A 20,437-nucleotide genomic window follows, 5' to 3' on the forward strand; every position below is an offset into this window, starting at 1 on the left:
ACTTCTTCCCCCCCGGGGGGGGGAGGGAGCCCTTTACCGCTGCACAGACCGACGGGTCCTGGCAGCAGTATAGTGACACCCCTCCTTCCGCTGCCCAGGAACGGATCGGCCGGGTCCGGTGCTACTGGGGCTCCCATGGAGAATAGGAAAAGGCCGAGTGTTTGTGATCCGCCCCTGACAGTGGGCAGAAAATGAGAAACGGGTCTATGTTTGTGCGGGTTTTTTATATAGCTGTTAGGACCCGGCCAGAGGGGGAGGAGCCGCCCAAGCCGGGGGGAGGGGAGACAAGATGGCGGCGACGGAGGAGCTGAGGCTGAGGTGAGAGACGCCGCGAGTCCCGACCCTAGCTAGAGTCGGCCGCCTGCTCCGTTCCAGCGCCGCGCTGCCGGTAAGAGGGGGAGGGTTTCGCCGGGCAACTGGGGGGAAGGGGAGGCGCTACCGCCGTTTCGGGCATCGGGGCCTAGCGCGGCAGCTGTAGGGAGGCGGGGGCTCCTGGCCGTTCCCCTCCTCCCCGGGGACAGGAGCGGTAATGTTCGGCTGCCCCCCCCCCGGAGCGGTGGGGCGGGGAGAGCGGTGGGGGCGGCCTGGGAGGGGTGGGGGGTGTGCAGAAGAAGGGGGGGCTGGATGGGGATTTCGGAGGGGGGGCTGGAGAGACTCGCCCATAGGGAGGTGGTGGGGGTGAGCGGTGAATGGCTCGTGGGGCCGTGGGGGGCGAGCATGAAGCGAGGGTGGGGTAGGTGTTTCGGGATGAGGGGATTAGGCCTGGGGTGTAGCCGCGCTGGCTGCTGCCAGCAGGTTTCTGGAGAAATTCCAGAGCATCGCTCTTCTCCTGGGTGTCGGTCCCTCCTTGGGAGCGGAGGAGGAGGGGTGCCGAAAGCTCCACCATCCGGGAACGTGGAGAGGAGTGTGGGATTGTTCGATGTACTGTAGTTAGTTTCTGAAGAGGTCCTGTTTACACAAGCTGCGGGTTTGAAAGTGCAGTTGCTGCCCTACAGCTGCCCGCCTTAGTCCTACACGGGGGTGGGAGTGGTGTTGCTGCTGATGCCGATGCTGACACTGAATTGTTGATTTAGGAACTGTAAACATCCCCAGTGTCTGTCATCTCTGTGGTGTTGTAGGAGACAATGGAAGTGGCTTATTCTAATTGTCCAAACTTGATGGTAGAGAACTCTGTGCCTATTTAGTTGCTACTTTTCAAAACTGGTTATTGCTATTGTGTATAAATATATTGTGTTAATTGTAATTGGTCATCAGTCCAGTTTAACATTACCCACTCTTAATGTTAAACAAGCATAAACACACAGGTGCTTCTGAATAAACTATTATTGCTGTCTGAAGTTCTTGTTTTTCATGCTTAGAAAAAGGTGGCCTTTAACAATCCTATTTACTTCCTGATTGCAAAGAACTATGTAACCTAAGTGAAAAAACAATAGCGGAGCCAGGCTGTTGATATTTCTCTTATCACTAGTGAGTTAACTTGGAATGGTAAGCTTTGTGTCAATATCTTTACATTATATGCGATTTTAGACCTATGGCGTCCATAGGTAATGAGTATTGGACCTATACTGGATTAATGTATTTTATTTTTTTTGTTATAGACTTTATTATTTGAGGAGAAGTTGTGCTATATTCTCTTTTTAACATAGTGATAATTTGGTGATGAGGACCTGAATAAAAAAGATACTACAGTAGTATGTTTGTTCACATAATGATTGTGTCCAGATCTTATTTTTTGTTGGCCGTAGTCTGCATAGTAAAACGCCAGTGTTTTGCCATTTCTTTTTGCCTAAACAACTATGAAGTTTGAAGAAGAAGTGTAGAATATTTGAAGTGGATTTCTAGTCTGCTGAAGTCTAGTATGCATGTGTTGGAGGAAGGTACAAACTTGTCCTAAAGCTAGGAAAGTTCAGATAAGTGGATTCTTTGTAGCTGTTTTCAATTGGAATAATTTGTGAATGTGCCATTAATTTTTCTTGGCATTGCTCTCTCATATAGGTTCCTTGGCAAGGTTAAATTGTTGATATAAATCTACAAGGTAATATGTTTTTTAATTTGAAAGTGTATTGTATGTTATTGCTCATCTAAATGTACTACTAATGCCTGGGAATTACCAACATTTGGGAGCTTTCTTGCTGTTGGAGTTATAACTTGCATTTGGAAGTGGACAAAGAAAGTGCTGCAATGAAAGTGTTTTCCTTATTTAGTTTCATGTATTCAGTAGGTTAGAATACAATGCAGATAACAATGGCTGACCAGAATGTATTTAGAACATGTAATGAAGGGTTTGCTCATGCTAAAATATAAAAATATGTCATAGTCTTAGCGGGATAGAAATTAATACATTCTAAATGCTCTCAGAACCCATATTGGTTACTTATTTTGTCATCCACACCAGGCTTTCTGAAATTTAATGGAATTCTAATGCAAAATTCCATTCATTCTGATCTTTTTATTTAAAGGGACACTCAACTAGAAATCTGATTTCAAAAAAATGAGGTCATAGTAGCTACACCTGCCGTCAAATCTCTTTCTTCAGTTTCTCTTCACCAGTTGTTGTGGCCTTATAAATATTTGAGACGACCGAAAGATGTAATTATCTTCCCAGTGAGTGTAGGTGAGAGACTTACAAACAGGGGAAATGGACTTTACCAAACTGTATTCAAATGTACAATAAAAAAATTTCCCTCAATCTTTCAGTTATATTTATCTTTGTAATCTACTGTTACAAGTAACAACTATCAGCCAGAACTGTGTTTTTATTGACTGTCACATTAACTTTTTCTCTGTGTAACATTTGTCATATCTCTCTTCGTTTGGAGCAGGTCTAATTTTCTTTAGAAGCTCTGGGCCATTTTTGTGTTCAGTATATTTAGTCTATCTTTTTCTTTTATTTGTTGTGCTCTCCTTAAATTTGCTTTTTCATTGGGGATTTCCTTAAGTAGCCAAAACATTATTCAGTTTTTCTTTTAATAAATATAGCTAACTTAAAAAAAATTGAATGTTAATGATCACTGAAGTTGGAAGCCAGGTACAGTGCATGCAAGTGCAATGCAGCACAATACAATTCTAAGTAAGAATACTACCTGTATAGTGGTTTAATAACATGAACAAGTATTTCCTGAATGCTAGTCTGATGCTCTTATACTCATTTGTGAACTTTAGTCAAATCTGACCCAAAGTCACAAGTGAAAAATGAATACATTAACTTCATGTGCCGCATAGTCCTTCCACTGTAAATGATCCAGATGAAAATTCTGACCTATGCACCATTGCTAACTGTAAATATTTACTTTGGTCTATTTCTAAATTATGCAAATAGTCCAGAATGTGCTCAATACATTTCCCACTTACAATGAAATTCTCTGCTTCTCTGTCTAGAAACAATGTTGTGTGTGTGTGATGCTAAAATCCTCACTATGTTGCCTTGATTTTTATCTATTCTCACTGATAAATTGCTACAAGTTTGAAGTCACCTGGACCTCATGGAGCTTCACCATGGAGTATTAGTCTACATGCAGAGAATTCCAATTTACTTTGGAGCTAAGGATCTCTCAAGTTACTTGTATGTCCTTGAATCACCACGTGTCCAAAACACTTAAACAGTGCTCCCCAATTAGTCCTAGACTGCTTTGATATGCAGTGTTTTTGTTTCTTAATGCTTGAGGAGGATGTTGGTCTATGTGGTTTTTTTTAAAGTGACTGACTTCACCTCTTTGACTTCAAAGGTTATTGCAAAATAGAGATCTTTATATTTGTATGAAGGTGCATTAGTCAACCTCTGAAAAAATCCTATTGTGCAACTGCTCAAAACAGTAAAAAACGCAGTTCAGACAAGTAAAATTTAATCACTGCCGGCTGGACTTAAAAATCCTGGGTGCTTTGGCTGACCGGATTATCTAAAGCTGAAAATAATAACTTTCTCACTGTCCTTGTGTGAATACCTCTAAAAGAAAAAAAAAATCAGAAGAAATAGAAGACTTGTCCATCATGGTGTGATGCTTTCTTAAAGTAATTCTATTGTTTCCTTCCCCCCTAGTTCAAGGGAAGTGAATTTAGTTAATTCTGTCAACAGTCATCTTGAAGTGATACTGTATATGCTCATCCCTGGGAAAGAGAGAAAAAATAGCCTCCATAGGTGTGTTTTGTTCATTTGTTTTTATTTTGCTCTAGAGAAACTGGTGATGATGCATTGTGAAAAACTGCTTTAGTAAGTTATCAGCCGAATTCCTGTAGAAACTTTACTGAAGCTGCCATGAAGGGCAACAAATTCGCAAACAATGTATGCGAGCATCCTCATTTCAAGGCAGATGACTAACAAATGCTGAACATGGTTTTAACTTGTATCCAAAGCATTTTATTAAATAAAAACTTACCTATCCCTCTCTTAAAGTGTATACCTACTGATTCATGTTTTATTTGGAGACAATAAAAGGTTAAATTCATTACAACTACAAAACTCTATTCATCCAAAAAAAGGGTGAGTGGGTAATGGTGCAAAACTGCAACCTACAACTAATTAGTATTCTTAGTCATGACAAGATTTAGGAGAAATGCTTTAAATAAAAAAAGCACATCCTTGATTGGTATCCATTGTAGATTTTTTTTTATCTTGGATTAATATATTCTTTTAAAATATTGTCTAATTATTAGATGCCTTTTTTCTGATATACTGGGTGTCTATGTAAGAAGAGTAAAACTTGTGGCCTTTATTTTTTTTGTCACACCATCAACATAGTACCTCTACTGGTCACCATGCATAATCTGTGTCAGAGTTTGCAATTTGCTGTGGTTACCCTGGAATCTGTGGTCTGAGCCTTCCAGAAGGATTACATGTGTACCTGTTCATGCTTTCTGTTAAATAGCACATACCTCAAACACAGTACTGAACACAATAAATAGAAATAATCCTTTTCTCAGGAATGCCACTTTTCAATTTGGTATAGTATTTGACAAGAAGTTTGGTATTGCTTTTAAATTCTTTGAAAATTCTAACTTTAAAGAATATTGTATCTAGAGTCTAAGCCTGAATTTGTCTTGAGCCCAATTGAACTTGTACTTTCCTCTGCTTCTGTGCACTCTGTGAAACACTGTGTGCTTGATACCCAAGGGCCCATCTCTACATGCCTTTGCATATCTCTTGACAGGACAACCATCTGTACTTATTAGTGGTAAAGATTCTGTGGTTTCTTTACTCTTTTATTGTAGATCTTAATAGTATTTTTTTAAATTCTTAAGTGTCAATCCCATAGTTTTTTATGGGTGGAGTGCACTATACTGTATATGACCTAGAGATTATTATTGTACTAATGAAAGGCTATAATTTTTGAAAGTTCCATTTTTTACAAGAAAACTAAATTATTTCAAGATACACTATTCCACCTAATTTAATAAATCAACAGAGGCAGTGGGATTTACACTTGGACTGCTATTTTGTTTTTAAATTGCCTCAATGTGAATTAATGATTCAGTGGTCCTAGAGCAGGGGTGTGCAATTTTTTTGGCCCGAGGGCCACATCTGGGAATAGAAATTGTATGGTGGGCCATGAATGCTCATGAAATCGGGGTTGGGGGTTGCAGGCTCTGGGATGGGGCCAGCAATGAGGAGTTCAGGGTGCATGAAGGGGCTCCGGGCACGGGAGTAGTGTGGGGGGGGGGCGGGGGGAGAGGGATGAGGGCTCTGGCTGGGGTGGTGGTGGTGGGCAGGCCTGGGGATGAGGCGTTTGGGGTGTAGGAGGGTGCTCCAGGCTGGGAAGGAGAGGTATCAGGGCCACGGCAGGGGGTTGGGGTGTGGGAAGGGGTGCAGGCTCCGGCTGGGAGTGGGCGCTCTGGGATAGGGCTGGAGATCATAGAATCATAGACTTTAAGGTCAGGAGGGACCATTATTATCGTCTCATCTGACCTGCACAACGCAAGCCACAGAATCTCACCCACCCACTCCTGTATCAAACCCCTAACCTATGGCTGAACTATTGAAGTCATAGATGAGTTTGGGGTGCATGAGGGTGCTCTGGGCTGGGATCAAGGGATGCAGGAGGGGGATCAGGGCTGAGGTAGGAGGGTTGGGGTGTGGGGAGAGGCTATGGGGTGCTGGCTCCGGGCGGCGCTTATCTCAAGTGGCTCCCGGAAGCAACAGTCATGTCCCCATTTTGGCTCCTATGCGGAGCCTCGGCCAGGCAGCTCTGCCCACTTCTCTGTCCGCAGCGCCACCCCTGCAGCTTCAGTTGGCCACAGTTCCCGGCCAATGGGAGTTGTGTGGGTGGTGGCAGTGTGCAGAGTGGAGCCCCCTGGCTGCCCCTACACGTAGGCACTGGAGCGGGGCCATGCCGCTGCTTCTGGGAGCTGTGTGGAGCAGCCCCCGACCCTGCTCCCCAGCTGGAGCGCCACAACGCCGGAGTGGGGGAAGTCCCAGATCCCACTCCCCAGCGGGAGCTCGAGGACCAGCTGGCGGGCTGTAGTTTGCCCACCCCTGTCCTAGAGTGCTCTAAGATAAATTTCTCAGTGCTGAATTATGAGGTGACTTCAGGCTGGAGTACTTATTTTAACCCTTAATTTCTTTGGTTTTGTTGGAATAAGTCAGTTTCCTAATGGACTATTTAAGTCTATTAATTGTATGTGTAATGCAGTCCTTTTAAATGAGTTCCTAGTAAGAAACTGCTTTAAGTATTTGTTACATTTTAAAGAAGCAAATCTGCTGCATAACAGTTTATAGTTTGAAACATTGTTGGGCAAAAATGTATTTACAACAGGAATAACTTCAATGGCTGTCATAGTTTTAAGTTTTCCTAGCGCTCATTATAGTATATTTCCAGGCAGCTCATAATAGAAAAACTTAGTTTCACATTGTATGAACTTGCATTAGTGAGCATCTTCCATATAGTGAATTAAAATTTCTCTCCAGAAAACTGTTTAATGCAATAAGTACTACTGATCTAAAGCTCTTGTTTGGTCTTTTTCCAAGTGTTTGGTGGTGGTCTTTTCAAAAGAACTCCAATCATCTGATCCTCTGGATTAGTGGATTGGGCAATATTGGGTCTATTTGAGTGCACCGGTATAGTCACTTTGATTGCTCCTCATCTTCTATTTTCTTCTGAAATGTTTAGTTTATTAATACTACATAATAATTTGTCAGGTCAATATCTCTTTAATGATCAAATTCAAATAGTCTTTAAAATCTGGTAGTTTTGATATCCGTTAGAGGGAGAAATGGGGCGTGGTAGGAGGATGCAGGTTGGAGAACTGTGACCAAACAGCGAACTTCCTGCATGTCCCATTTATTTAAAAGCAGTTTTAGCTAGAGAGGGCCTGTCATCAGGGAATCAATCTTCTATGTCATAATTAGTTTTGATATGTGCCTAAGCTCTTGGCCAAGCATAGAAAAAGCAGACCGTGTGTCTTAAACAGGAAGGATGATTGTGTAGTATATTTCTTATATATGAGGGTTGAGATCATGTGACACAATGCTTCTAAGCCCAAATGAAACAGGAGCAATTCATGTTCAAATACAAGGTTCTGTGAACTTTGCCATCATGCTGTTTGGACTGATTATTATTACTTATTTTCTAGATAGCAATTTTTCAGGCATGGCTTCCAGTTTTCAGTTCATGAGGGCTCTCTTCTCCTATTTGGAACCAATGGGAGTGGAGATATGGTGGAGAGGAGACCAGGAGATGCATAAAATGTCTTCAGAATGAAAGCTGTCTAATATTGCATGCTTGTCATGTGAAAATTCATATGACATTTTGAAAACCATAGTACCTAACTATAGGTGTTGAACTATTCCCTCATTGGTTATATCTAACCCATCACCTAGCTCAGATTTAACCATACTTCAATCAAGAAAATGTTTACACCCTCCTCACTCTAACCAGTGAGTGGAGGATTTCCCCATATCTCATGGTTTCATGTTGTGGTGACCTTCCTTGGCCAATGGGGGCTGAGTGGGAGTTCCTTCAGGATATATATGAATGCCAGTCCTTCATTAGCCACAGGTGTAGCTGAAGAGGGATGAAGTGTTTCATCCCTCAGAGACTGCCTTTGCAGCCAGCAAATGAGAAACTAGAAATTGAACTGTACTTCTTGTTTGCTAGCCAATGGCCTGACTTTGTAAATGTTAACTTTTGCTTGAGTATATACTCTTCTAGAACAGCACACTTTTTTTCAAGGTAAGAGAGTTGCTGATTAGATACTACTTAACAGATGTAAATACAGTCTGAGTTCCCTTTCCTTAGGAACAGATTATGTTTCAAACATTACACGGCCTAATTACCTTTCACATGGTCTTCTATTTAATTCACCATAGCTTCATTTAACCCAGGCCTTGCATTTCTGTTCACATTAACAACTTTTATTTAACATCCTAAATTACAGCATGGAGATTAGAATAGAATTTTGCTGGATAAGAGCATTTGTAAATTGCACTCTATTAACTCCATAACTTCTTTGCTTTGGTGGAACATTACTTTTTAACTCATTTCTGGAAAGTAAGTTTAATTGGTAATTTAAATTATATTATAGCTTTAAAAATCCTGTAAAACTGGTCCAAATTATTTAACCTGCAACCAGTGTTCAACTTTCAGAATTGCAGTGAAAATTTGTTCTTAACCAAACTTGAATTATTAATATTAAAAGATTGAATAATGTTTCAGAAGTATTTTTATTAAAGTGTGTTAGGAATTTGACAGTACTGTAGTCTGTGTTCATGGAAATGGCCTGTTCATAATCAGAATTTTTATATATTTATATTTTGCAGTCTTAGTGTAGCTGGAAAAGTCATGCCGATATTTCATATTTGCTGATAACGGATAATACATGACATCTTCTTTTTGGCTGCTGTAATGCTCTTTGTCTTTTGTCATTCCTGTCACTGGCTATATTAGTCCACTCTGTTTTCTTCTCATGTCACTTAAAATGTGAACCAGACACAATCTGTAGTTAGTACTTTGGGCATTCAGGAGTACAGCAACCCTGCCATAGTGGGGAATGCATAATCTCTCAATTTCTTAAAGGGCCCTCACTATGAGATCTTTGGCCTTAGACGCTATTGTTAAAAGTGGCCTTAGAAGGTATTGTTAAAACGTTGCCTTCTTAAAGAAGAGATTCTTGTAAAGAGCAACCTATGGTTTAAATGTTGCACGAAGACCCTCCATGCTTCTAATAACGTTTTTGTTGTTGAAATACAAATATATGTTTGTTGATTAAGAAGTTAATTTTGCCTGCTGGCTACATCCGCAAACTACAATAAGCAGTAGAAGGGTAGTTCATGGATATGCAAATAAAACTGCATAGTCAAAGCTTTCACTGGGGAAAGAGGAAAAAGATTCTTACCCTTCCAAACCTGCAGTTAAAAGCAAAGAATTTTTATTTTGCTCATGATTTAATTTCTTGACTTTGTTTTCCCATATCATAGCTGCTCTCAAATAATATTGTACTTGTTATTTATTTGTATTATCATAGTGCCTAGAGCACTAGTCATGGACCAGGAACCCACCTATTTTGGAAGGACAGTAATAATTCCTTCCTAATAAGTAATTGATACTGGTTATTTACTTTAACCCAGTGATGTTCTGCAGCATTGATTAATTTCAGTTGGACTCACTATAACAAATAGAAATCCAAATTATTTATAAATGTCTGCCCTCCCGCATGCCTGCACCTTTTTCCTCTTTCCTACCAGCACAGAGTGAGTGCTCAGTAAGTTTTTTCTTCCAATTCCTTTTGCCCCAGGAAGAGTGACTGAGACTGGGGACTAAAATATGCATTTTTTTAAAAAAGATACCCTTGTTTGGTTATTTCAGTGCTGTGGCTTCTTGCAGAACTGTTTGCCTGGTACTTGCTAGTTCTCGGTCCGTAAAAGTTCACATCAGGTGACCTTCAGTGCGGTCTATAAGAGCTCATAATATTTTGCCCAGTTTTTCTAGAAGTAGATTTGCAGGATGGAGAGGGAGTAACAGTATAACTGAGTGGGTAGGGAGATCTTTGGGTCTTTGTTAAAGTTTCTAGTTATATTTTTAATTATACAGGACAGAATCCAGGTCAGGTTTCTGTAGTTCAAAAAATAAGTGTATCATTTCTAAGCTATACATTTTTTTAGGTAGCTCAAGAGAGAGATTACTTTCTGTTGTCCAAGAACAGCTCTTGTAAGCAGCATAAGGATGAGTGACATTACCCATTGTACCACAAAATCGGAGACAGAAATTAACGTTTTTTCAAATGTCAGTCAAATTCTGTTTTGATACTGAAATAGTAACACTCAGTAAGATAAGGAAAGGTTTGTATCAGGACAGGAAGGCTGTAATTTGTAGCACGTACTGCACTGTTACACAGACACACACACCTGTGTTAATCTTAGTCAATAAGATCCTCATATTTGTTGCAGGTTTAAGAGGGAAACTTTAAAGGAAAAGAGCTGCCTGTAAGTAAAGTTCTTGTGACTAAATGGCTTATCCAACTTTTCTTAGGTCGTGTCTATCTAGGGAAATTGACTGGAATAGCTATTCCATAATAGCTCCCCATGTGGACACTTTATTCTGGTATTGTGCAGTAATTATTCCAGAATAAAGTGATTTTTTTTTTTTTATCCCAGAGTAGTATCCACACAGGGAACTCTTTCTACAATAGCTTATCTGGTAATAACTTATATTGTGGTCTGTTTTCCCCATTAAAAACAAGGCCTTAGTGTAGAATCCTTTGGTAATTAAGTTTAGACTTGATTGTAGAAGGAATAGAAATGTAAGATGAAAAGTATAGTTGAGAGGGGATACTGTGGAGCCATGCTGGTTTTCTAGATTTGACACTGAAAATGCTATTGCTTACCGACTCTTCAGAGACAAGTGGAACATATACAGTGTGCCTGCAGTATTAAATCATGTCAGGCTATTTGTACAAATATTGGTCAGACGCAGTTCTGTTGATCCAATTGATTCTGTGTATGCATAGATAAAAATGGTTTAGGGTGAACAGATCAAATGGAACAGTTTTCTAACCATAAATTAGAACTCTGTAATTGAAAGTGTGTGTGTGGGGTGGGAATGTGAATACCTTTTGTGATTTTTTTTTTTAAAGCTTCACTTTACATGTTGCAGTTAACTGTGAATCACTATATTCAGCTTTTAAAAGTAAGAGTTACTTTTAGTAATTGCCCCGTTGTGACTTCAGGAGTTGGACTGCTAGAATTCTCAGTAGTTTAAATGGTCTCTCTCCAAGTTCTTCTCAATGAAGATTTAAATCAGCTGTCTCCACACACCCACTCACCTCTTCCCCTTCCCTAAATAAAATATATTCCAAGTCTGAAAGTCCAAAATCGCTCCAAGTTTTTTCTTGCTAATGAGTTACATTAGAATGTTGGTGTAAATACCTTCTGAATGCTATCATAGTATTTAACTTTTTCTAAAACTCTAGCTGCTCTTTCTGGGTTTCCCTGGAACATAATTTTTGTCAATACTAGTAAGTCTTTTTTACTTCATGTATGATGATTTCTTAATATTTGCAGTTTAAATATGTTAACTGGATTTGATATATTTTAAAGTTCCTTGAGTAATTGGAAAGAGAAACTCAAGAGCATTGTTTTGTGACTTTCTTGGACAATATAGTACTATTCTCAGTCGTGCTTTTGCGGGCCCCTAAAGCTTAAGACATTTCTAATTAACTGAGCAGCATGATTATAAAATGTTAATAGGGCCTTATGTGCCTCATAACTTGGTATCTTAATAGAGATAGGAATGGCAATTTTTGTGGTTGTACCCTTTCTACAAAAAAGTTGTACATAACTATTTAAGATTAAAGTCCTAAAGGGACAGTTTAGATTTTTTTTTTAGGTTTCTTGTCACAGAAAATGAAGTCAGTACAAACTTATAGAATTACAATAAAAGAAAACAAGTAGCTTACAATAAAATGCTAATTAAAATAAAATGACAATGCATCATTTTAATTCATCATGATAGCATATGTCCAAGGCCCTGGACATGAACATGTCATTCTGAGATTTTTGAGGCCAAAGTAATAAATGATTCACAGCACTTATGAAAAGGATCTTAACGTTTTTAAAAAATACATTTTTATTCTATAAAAGTGTTTTCCCAGTTATAATATAGAACCTAAAATGGCTAGTGCCTTTATGTGAATTACCGTTGTTGATCTATTAAATAAATCAATTACATTTTTAAAAAAAGTGCAGTATGATTTAAGGATTCTTTTCAATCTCTTGTCATTGTCTCCCACGGAATGCACACTGAAAGGAGTGAAGTGAAGTATATCTCCTGCATTTATTGTATGTAAAGCACAGTATAAACGAGTGTGTATTTGGAAACCAACCTTCTGATTGGTTCCTGAGTTGAAGCAAAGAGTGCTCTGTTTTGGAGTTGGTCTCTTATGCTAATATTTCTGTAGCTAAATGTACTAATTTCTTGTCCATTTCTGTAATACTTAGCAGGGAGGTTTTTTGTTCTAAGACTCAGTGGTCTGAAACAGCTATCAGTGGGAGCCCTAACTATCTGTAAAAGACCCACTTCATTGGATGCAAGCAGTGGAAAATACAGTAGGAAGATATATAATATAAATATAAAAAAAACACTAACACACACACACACACACACACACAGAGAACATGAAACAATGGGTATTACCATACACACTATAACAAGAGTGATCAGTTAAGGTGAGCTGAAGCATCCGATGAATTGGGCTGTAGTCCATGAAAGCTTATGCTCAAATAAATGTTAGTCTCTAAGGTGCCACAAGTACTCCTGTTCTTTTTGCGGATACAGACTAACATGGCTGCTACTCTGAAACCTAACTGTGTTTTTTTTTTTGTTTAACTAAAATTCTTCATTCCTATCTTATGACTCCATTGATAATGAAGTAGGAAACTGGTGACTGCAGAGCTGATAACTTGCATGGAATAGATCTGACTCTGAATATCATGTATAAACGGATTGAGACTGGTAAAAATGAGTTGTCATCAGTCTGGAGTGTTAGGAGTTGTATTACAAAGCTGAAGTCTCAAGTGTGGTATTTCTGGGTTTGGAAAGATAATTGATCCAACTTCCACTAAAAAATTTATATTTTTTAAAAATTGATTTTTACTGTTTCTATTTCCTTTTGTGTTGGGTAGCTTTCAGAGATGTTAATTTGCTATTTATGCATTACTTGTTAGATGTAGATTATGATTAGCTGACAATATGAAAACATTTCCAGTGGATGTTTCTGGCAAATAAGTATATCCTGTTTTAGAGACCTATCAGTTATCCAACCTGTGTGATTGACATATGCAACTCTTGTTAGCATTAATAAAGTTCTGTGTAACTTTACCCATATTGATGGCACACTAGACCAGGGGTTCTCAGGACAAAATTTTGGTGGCCTCAGAGTGTGGCCACTAACTCTTGTTGGTGGCCACTCTTAAGACCTCTTAGTTTTTTCCCTAAAATACTTACATAACTTTATGGAAAACCAAATAAATATGCACATATACATGTCCAAATAATTGAAGTTTATTTATTGCTAGCTAGTAAGTCTGTTGTGAAAAGTGATATTTACAAACATACAAGTATCACATTTTACAGCAGATGTACTTAGCCTTGGCAAGCCTGGAGATAAATTAAGCCCTGGATGGAAGGTTGGGGGAAGGCAGCGGAGGGCTGGACCCTAAACCCCCATGGCCAGAGCCCGAAGCCCTGCAGCCTGGGCCCAGGGACGGAGTGTTGGTTGCTGGGGCCTGCCACTGTGCAGTAAGAGCTTGGGGCTGGAGCCCAAAGCCTGAGCCTCACCACCCCTGGGAAGGTGGGGAATTCACCGGCTGCCTGCTCCTCCAGCATTGTGTCCCAGGTGTCTCCAGAGGTAGCAGGGCCCAACCCCTACTGGTGGCCCCAGCAACCAACACCAAGCTGGTGTATCCAGGAGCAACAGGGAGGGGAGGGGTCACTACTTTGGTCACACCCTCCCCCCCAAAAAACACAGCCCAGGAGTCTGTGGCCACAAGAAAAGCCCCTGGTGGCCGCATTTTTGCGCTAGACCTCTTAAGCTTATTGGTGCAGAATTCTGTATTGTACTGCAATAACCAGATTTTATAGGTCTCCACTTTGCAACACGTGTTGTGAAATCACTTTCTTGCACAAATAACTCAATTAACTATCACAGGAACATGCATACTTTTAAAACTTAGACAGTAATGTCAACAGTCAATCTTATGTGGCATCTATCAGGAACTTTGGGCAGCTTGAATTTAAACTTAAATTAGTTTTCTGATTATTCCTACCTAGCTATGTTCCCCTATAGTTTCCTTGTGGCTTTGACCACAGCTCTCCTACTCCCCTTCTCACAGTATCACCATTTCCCTGTCATTTTTGTCCTCCTCCTCCTACTCCCAACAGCTTCAGCTTCTCTACACTCAAATTTGTTTCTGGTCAACATAAATGTCTGTTATGGTGATTGAGTAAAACTATCTCCCCAAACAGTGTAGAGTCATGGTAGACCTAATTTGGTCAACACAATGTGAGTGTAGACACTGCGTGACCTGTGTTGACCCTAACAGTCTTCCAGCCACTGTCTGATAATGCCCCAGTTTCTGCAGCAGTGACCATCTGCTCACAATTTTAAACTCCACTGCATAGGAGTAACATAGACTGGAATGCTTCCAAACCCTGTTCTCCCCCCCCCAACGTTTTTGAAATATCTTTTCCTGATAGTAAACCATGGGAAGCATACCTAGAAACTCACCTTTGTTTGTGTCTGCCGTACCGTGGCTCCACATACACACAGGCATTAGACACACGCCTGCGTGGAGCAGCAAGAAGAATTAAATCTCCTGGGAAGACTGTGTGTGTGTGGAAGACTGTGCAAGCACAGCTGTGGAACAGCTGTACAAACATGGACATGTATGTACGGATGTCACGGGGGATGTAGGAAAAGGGGTGCATTGGGGATTAGAAGCAGTGCCACATGAAAGCAAATGAACTTTGCCAGGGATACCACAAGGTGAGGAAGGGCAGCAAGAAATCTGGTGCTGCCCTCAAAGACCTGCCACACTTGCAATGAACTTCATGCCGTACTTTACGGTGGCCCCACCGGCACCCTGCAGAGCTCTGTGGACACCTTGGGGAGCCTGAGTGAAGACTTCTGCCATGAAGAGGGAGGGGGAGGAGGAGAAAAAGGGAGGAGATGCGATGGGGGACACCAACTATGCTGTAACCCTGGAAGACCTGTTTGGAACTCCACAGGAGTCTAGCCAGTCCCACCAGGAGAGCGTAGAAGAGCCTGCTGATGCAGGGTAAAGGAGGTAAGTGTATGTGCACAGTTTTCCTTACAATGTTTATTTGCTTTTGCTTCCTTCCTCACCCAACCCTTGTGGCCATTTAAAGATGGTTCCCGGCCCAGCTCCAGTGTACAAGACCAAGGGATCAACTTTTCATTGTTTTACTAGTATATTATGAGAAATAAAGATAGGAAATAAATTCAAAACAAATTCCTGACCAGTGCCAACATTTAGATTACACAGTCTACATTGATTCAGAGTTCTGTGCTCAGGCACGGGGGCTATGAGGAGCACCGTGGTCACGTGAATAGGGATATCCCTCTTATCCTCATAAGATCTCGATGAAACTTGAATGGAGATACTCTGCCATCCTCTCCTGCAGGTTTCTAGGGATGGCAGCCTTATTTCTTCTTCTTTGATAGGACACTTTCCCACGCCATTTTGATTCAAGTTTGCCTGGTTCATTGCAGCAAACAGGGTAGTGACATACTGGCCAGGGCAGCTTTGGGATGCTAGTAGCAGCTTGGTTCTCTCTGCCTTTGTGACCCTCAGGAATGAGCTATCAGCTAAAATCACTACTAACTGTGAAAAATAGTACCAGTATTTACTGCCATTGTTCTGTACTTGTACCCATGGAATAGGGTCCAAAAATGTATGGGTTCATGCATTGAAAATCCCCCCCCCCCACTCCCCATCCTCTATGCCAGCCCATACTCACGGTGGCTGGCGCTGGAGAGCAGTGCTGTGGTGAGATATTAGAAAGCTGAATTGTCAATCAGCATTAAAGTATTTATGGAAACAAGAGAAAGGAGTTTTGAAACTTAATCTTTCCCTTTCCGTTGGAACTGTAAATTTAATGGTGCGTATGCCCTTTTTTTTTATCAGCAACTTCTGGTGTGGTGGCCTTGAGAAGTGCCTCCTTTTACCCATACAGAATTCCTGACCCTGGTGAGGAGAAGGAAGAGCACTAGGGAGGATGTGTTCAGGATCCTGCAAGCCAGAGGTTCATTGGACTGAACAAAGATCTTTGAGGGCCACTACGACCAACAGCATGAGAAGGACAGAGAGGATAGGCAAAAGGCCCAGGTGTGCCAGGAGGACAAGTAGTGGAAAATGCACTGCGGCATAATGGGTCTTCTCAGTAAACCCAAAGGGTGCAGATGCTGGCTCACCTACATGTCCAAAAATCCTAGACTCATCATCCTTTCCACTGTTTGGAGAACTCAGTGCTTCCTGCTCCCTACATCTCCAAGATACCATGTGGCATCATGAAACACTTGCTTACCCCTACCACTCTACTCAAGAGGAACAACAAGGAAAATCACAGCTTCCTATACAGAATCTGTGAAAACCACAGATTGGTGCATGCAAAGCTGCAACTGACTACATTGAACTACCTTTTTGTTTACACAAATGAATGTAAATGTTGACTTCCTTTTCAACAGAAATTTAAAAAGTTTCACCCCATTAAATTAAGTTTGTATAATGTATGTATATGTTTGTACTCTGATTTTATGCACCTAATTTTTGCACTCAGATTGTTTATTAATTCACAAGTATTATGGAATGCATAACTGCAGTGAAGAAATCGAACTACTTAAACGCACCACAGAATTCATAATGTCAGTGAAACATGCAGCCGTATTTATAAATGTATGGCATGCACAACATAATTCATAGCAACAGGCAAAGCCCCAGGCCCAACAGTATTTATAACTTGCAAGAGGCACAACACAATATAGATTAGCAGGCAACCCCCACAAAATACATTATTTAAATTACATGAGCCAGATGCCAGAGAACACTACAGTGGCTGACTGTGAAGCATCCCTCAAATACATAGTTCCACGTTGGGCTCTTCTAATAGCCCTGGTGTCTGGCAGTTCAAATTCAGGAGAGAGACATTCCACCTCACCCCTCCACCCTGGTGGCAGTTTTTCTCCCTTTTTCTCACATATATTATGCAGCACACAACATGTAGATATAACCATTAGGATGTTTTCCTTGCTGTGACCTAATCTAGTGAGTAAACAATGCCAGCACCCTTCAGTGTACCAGAAGTACATTCCGTAGACATTCTGCACCCGCTGAGCTGATATTTAAATCTTTCCTTGGTGCCGTCTGGATGACCAGTGGCTGGGTCCCTGTTGGCATTTCCACATCTCCAGTGTTAATCCACTGCTCAGGAAAGACTGACTCTGCATGCAACTTCTTGAACAGTCCTGTGTTCTTAGACACAGGTATCTTGCACCTACTCTGACCCAATCTATGTTGATATCAGTGAATCAACTCCCGTGATCCACTAGCACTTACTTAACCATGGAAAAGTATCCTTTTTTGTTGATGTACTCAATAGCAAGGTTGGCTGGTGCCAAAATAGGGAGATCTGTTCCATCTGTCTCCCCACGGCAGTTCAGGAACCCCATAGTTGCAAATCCATCCACTATGCCTTGCCTTCCACTAATCACAGCCTGGCATAGCTGGAGGCAATTAATGACCTTACACACTTGCATGACAGTGGCCCCCACTGTGGATTTCCCAACTCCAAAATGATTTCCCCCGACCAGTAGTAGTCTGGATTTGCAAGCTTCCAGGTCGTGATTGCCACTTGTTTTTCCACTGTCAATATGGGCCTTGTTTTGCTATCTCTGTGGTGGAGGGCTGGTCCAAGCTCAGCATGCAAATCCAGGAATGTGACTTTTTGCATCTGAAAGTTCTGCAGCCACTGTTCATCGTCCCAAAGGTGCATTATAATGTGCTTCCACTCACAAATGCTTGTTTCTCAACACCAGAATTAGTGCTCCACCATCTGCAGCTGCTCCATGAACGCCACCAGCAACCTGGGATTTTTTTCACTAAGTCCATTAACAAACTCTTCTTGAGGATATCCTCGTGTTCCCCATTGTGATCCCATTGTTTCAGTACTTCCTGCAGGTCTACAAATACAGGAGAATCATTTGTCGTGTTAGCAGTGTTCATGATGATAGTGCTGAGGTCACTGGGATAACCCTACTCATGGTGTACCGTGCTTTATATTCATGCAAGCACTCCTGGTGAGTATGTACATTGCCAGTGCAATCAGCCAAGTAGGCACATGCACGGGTGATGTATGAACTTCATTGGCTGTTTTATGATGTAAATTGTGTGGACCAAAGTTTGTGGAGTAGACGTGGTCTCCATTCTCCACCTCTTGGCTCACTGTGACCTGGATTACTCCTGACGCTATTTCTGCAACTTTTTTTTTCCTCTAGCCTCTTCTCTCGCTCCTATTTTTGACAATAATAAAAAATAGCTTTACGGCTTGAGAGCTTGAAAGTTGGCATGTTTCCAGTTCACAATGAGGAAGTCACTGGAAAAAAACAAATGACTGAGCATTTTCACATGTACAATGTGAAGTTTCTAAAGTTGTCAATGTTGCCATGGAGTCTGAACACCATCGGGGAGTTAAAGGGAGGATAGTCATGCCTCTTTTCTCTACACCCTCTCCCCATCCCTTTCCACGACTCTCAACCTGAGACTCGCAGATTCTGTTCACCTAATAAAACTTGCATCTTTGCATGCCATTTCTCAACAACAGAGACAAGATGTGCTGCCTGTAAGTTTTCACACACACTTTTGTTTTGCCTGTTTCCTTTTTTTGTTTTCCTGATGCCTTAAAAGAATGTGGTCATATTAAATATATATTTTTAATAAATTTACTAAAACCGGAAATTTAAAAATTCAGATTTTTTCCCATTTATGCTGTTTGTTACATCGTGATTTCACTTAGCTGAGATACTGAATGGAGACTATTCACTTCCCTTTGATAAGTCAGTTTGTGGTCAGGTTTCATTTGTATTTTGTCATACTATTGCCTCATGTGCATCTCTAGCACGATGCAATGTTTGAGTTGCCAAAGCTACCACGGAATGTCTACCTAGCTTTTTTTTTTTTTTAATATTTGTTTTTTAAATTGATTTTATGTTTTATGGAAGTTTGTTTTCAGAAACCCAAATTCTGGGCCAGATTTGGCCCAGAAAGCATCCCTTGGATTCAACTTTGTCTCGTTTAGACAGCCACAAATCAGGAAATAGAGAAAAGCATTCAAGGATTTTATCTCATCTGTACCCTCACGTGTGGATTAAAGTAGTGTTTAAAAGCATGATCACTTTCTCGTTTTTTTTCCTGCTAAGTTCAGTACTCATAACACTTAATGTGTAATATTGTGCAAGACCAAAGATATATACTGCCTGAAACATACTTGTCAAACAGGTTGGAACAACATACTACAGATATACCATTGGGCAACAGATTGGTACTAAGGAAAAAAAGCTGGCGTGTGTGTGTTTTGTATTTAACAACTAAGACTGTAGAGACTATATAAGAATACTTAGATTAGTTGTTCATGGTGACTTATGTTGCTAAGCAGATGGGCTGCTGAATTTTCTCAGCTATTTCAAGGTGTGTGCCTTCGTTCCTGGATGCAAGTGATAACTGAGTACAGAGGTCACAAGTGCATGCATCACCCATGTCCAGATCTGCCCCACAGATTGAGGGCACGCTCTTCTTGCTAGTTGCAGATGAAAGTGGGTAGTTTTTTGTTGCCATAGCTATTCGGATATCCAGTAGCAATAAGAATTTCCAAGACTGCGGACTGCTTTAAATTATCTTCAGACAGGTTCTCGGTAATGGAGTTTGTATGTTTATGTGCTTAAAAAAGGCTAGTTCTCCAAAGCTCCCTCCTACAAGCCTTGCCTCAGTCTTGGATGGGTTCTCTGCAAACTAGATACCTTTTAGTTTGCGCCAGCAGCATCTACACAGGGCAATAAGAGTACAACACTTTGGAGCACTTTGCAGTTCGCATCACTGTAGTCCATACTGGAGTGGAGTGTAGACATAGTCTGAGACTGCTAACAAGGCTGCCATTTTTAATAATGGCTTTTATGTGTGCCTGCCTACCTAACAACTAAGGCTGCCAACCTGCCATTCAATAGTAATAACTTCTTGTAGGGTCCAATAGGACTGGTGATGTAGTGAATACTGACCCATCTGGCCTCAAGATTCACTTAATAAGGAAGTACAGAGCCATTGATATCCATTTGAAAAAAAAAAAGTTCCCAAGGAGGTGAATTTAGCTCATTACACCTTATCCTAAGGTAATTACCACCATACCATTTGGCTATATAAGAACTCCTTTAAGTGACCTATTTA

At 40.8% G+C, this 20,437-nt stretch overlaps 1 protein-coding gene across 15 annotated transcripts in view; it reads left to right on the forward strand.

The window, feature by feature from the left end:
- Window positions 1-262: 262 nt before the first annotated feature.
- NCOR1 (nuclear receptor corepressor 1) overlaps window positions 263-20,437 on the forward strand; it is a 101,385-nt gene continuing 81,210 nt past the window's right edge. For all 15 annotated transcript variants that reach the window (XM_044993387.1, XM_044993390.1, XM_044993393.1 and 12 more), the window contains exon 1: window positions 263-388. The gene's annotated coding sequence lies outside the window, so the exon portion shown is untranslated. The remainder of the gene's footprint in view (window positions 389-20,437) is intronic.

Source organism: Mauremys mutica, chromosome 19 (genome assembly GCF_020497125.1).
Source record: "Mauremys mutica isolate MM-2020 ecotype Southern chromosome 19, ASM2049712v1, whole genome shotgun sequence".
Classification (NCBI taxonomy): Eukaryota; Metazoa; Chordata; order Testudines; family Geoemydidae; genus Mauremys; species Mauremys mutica.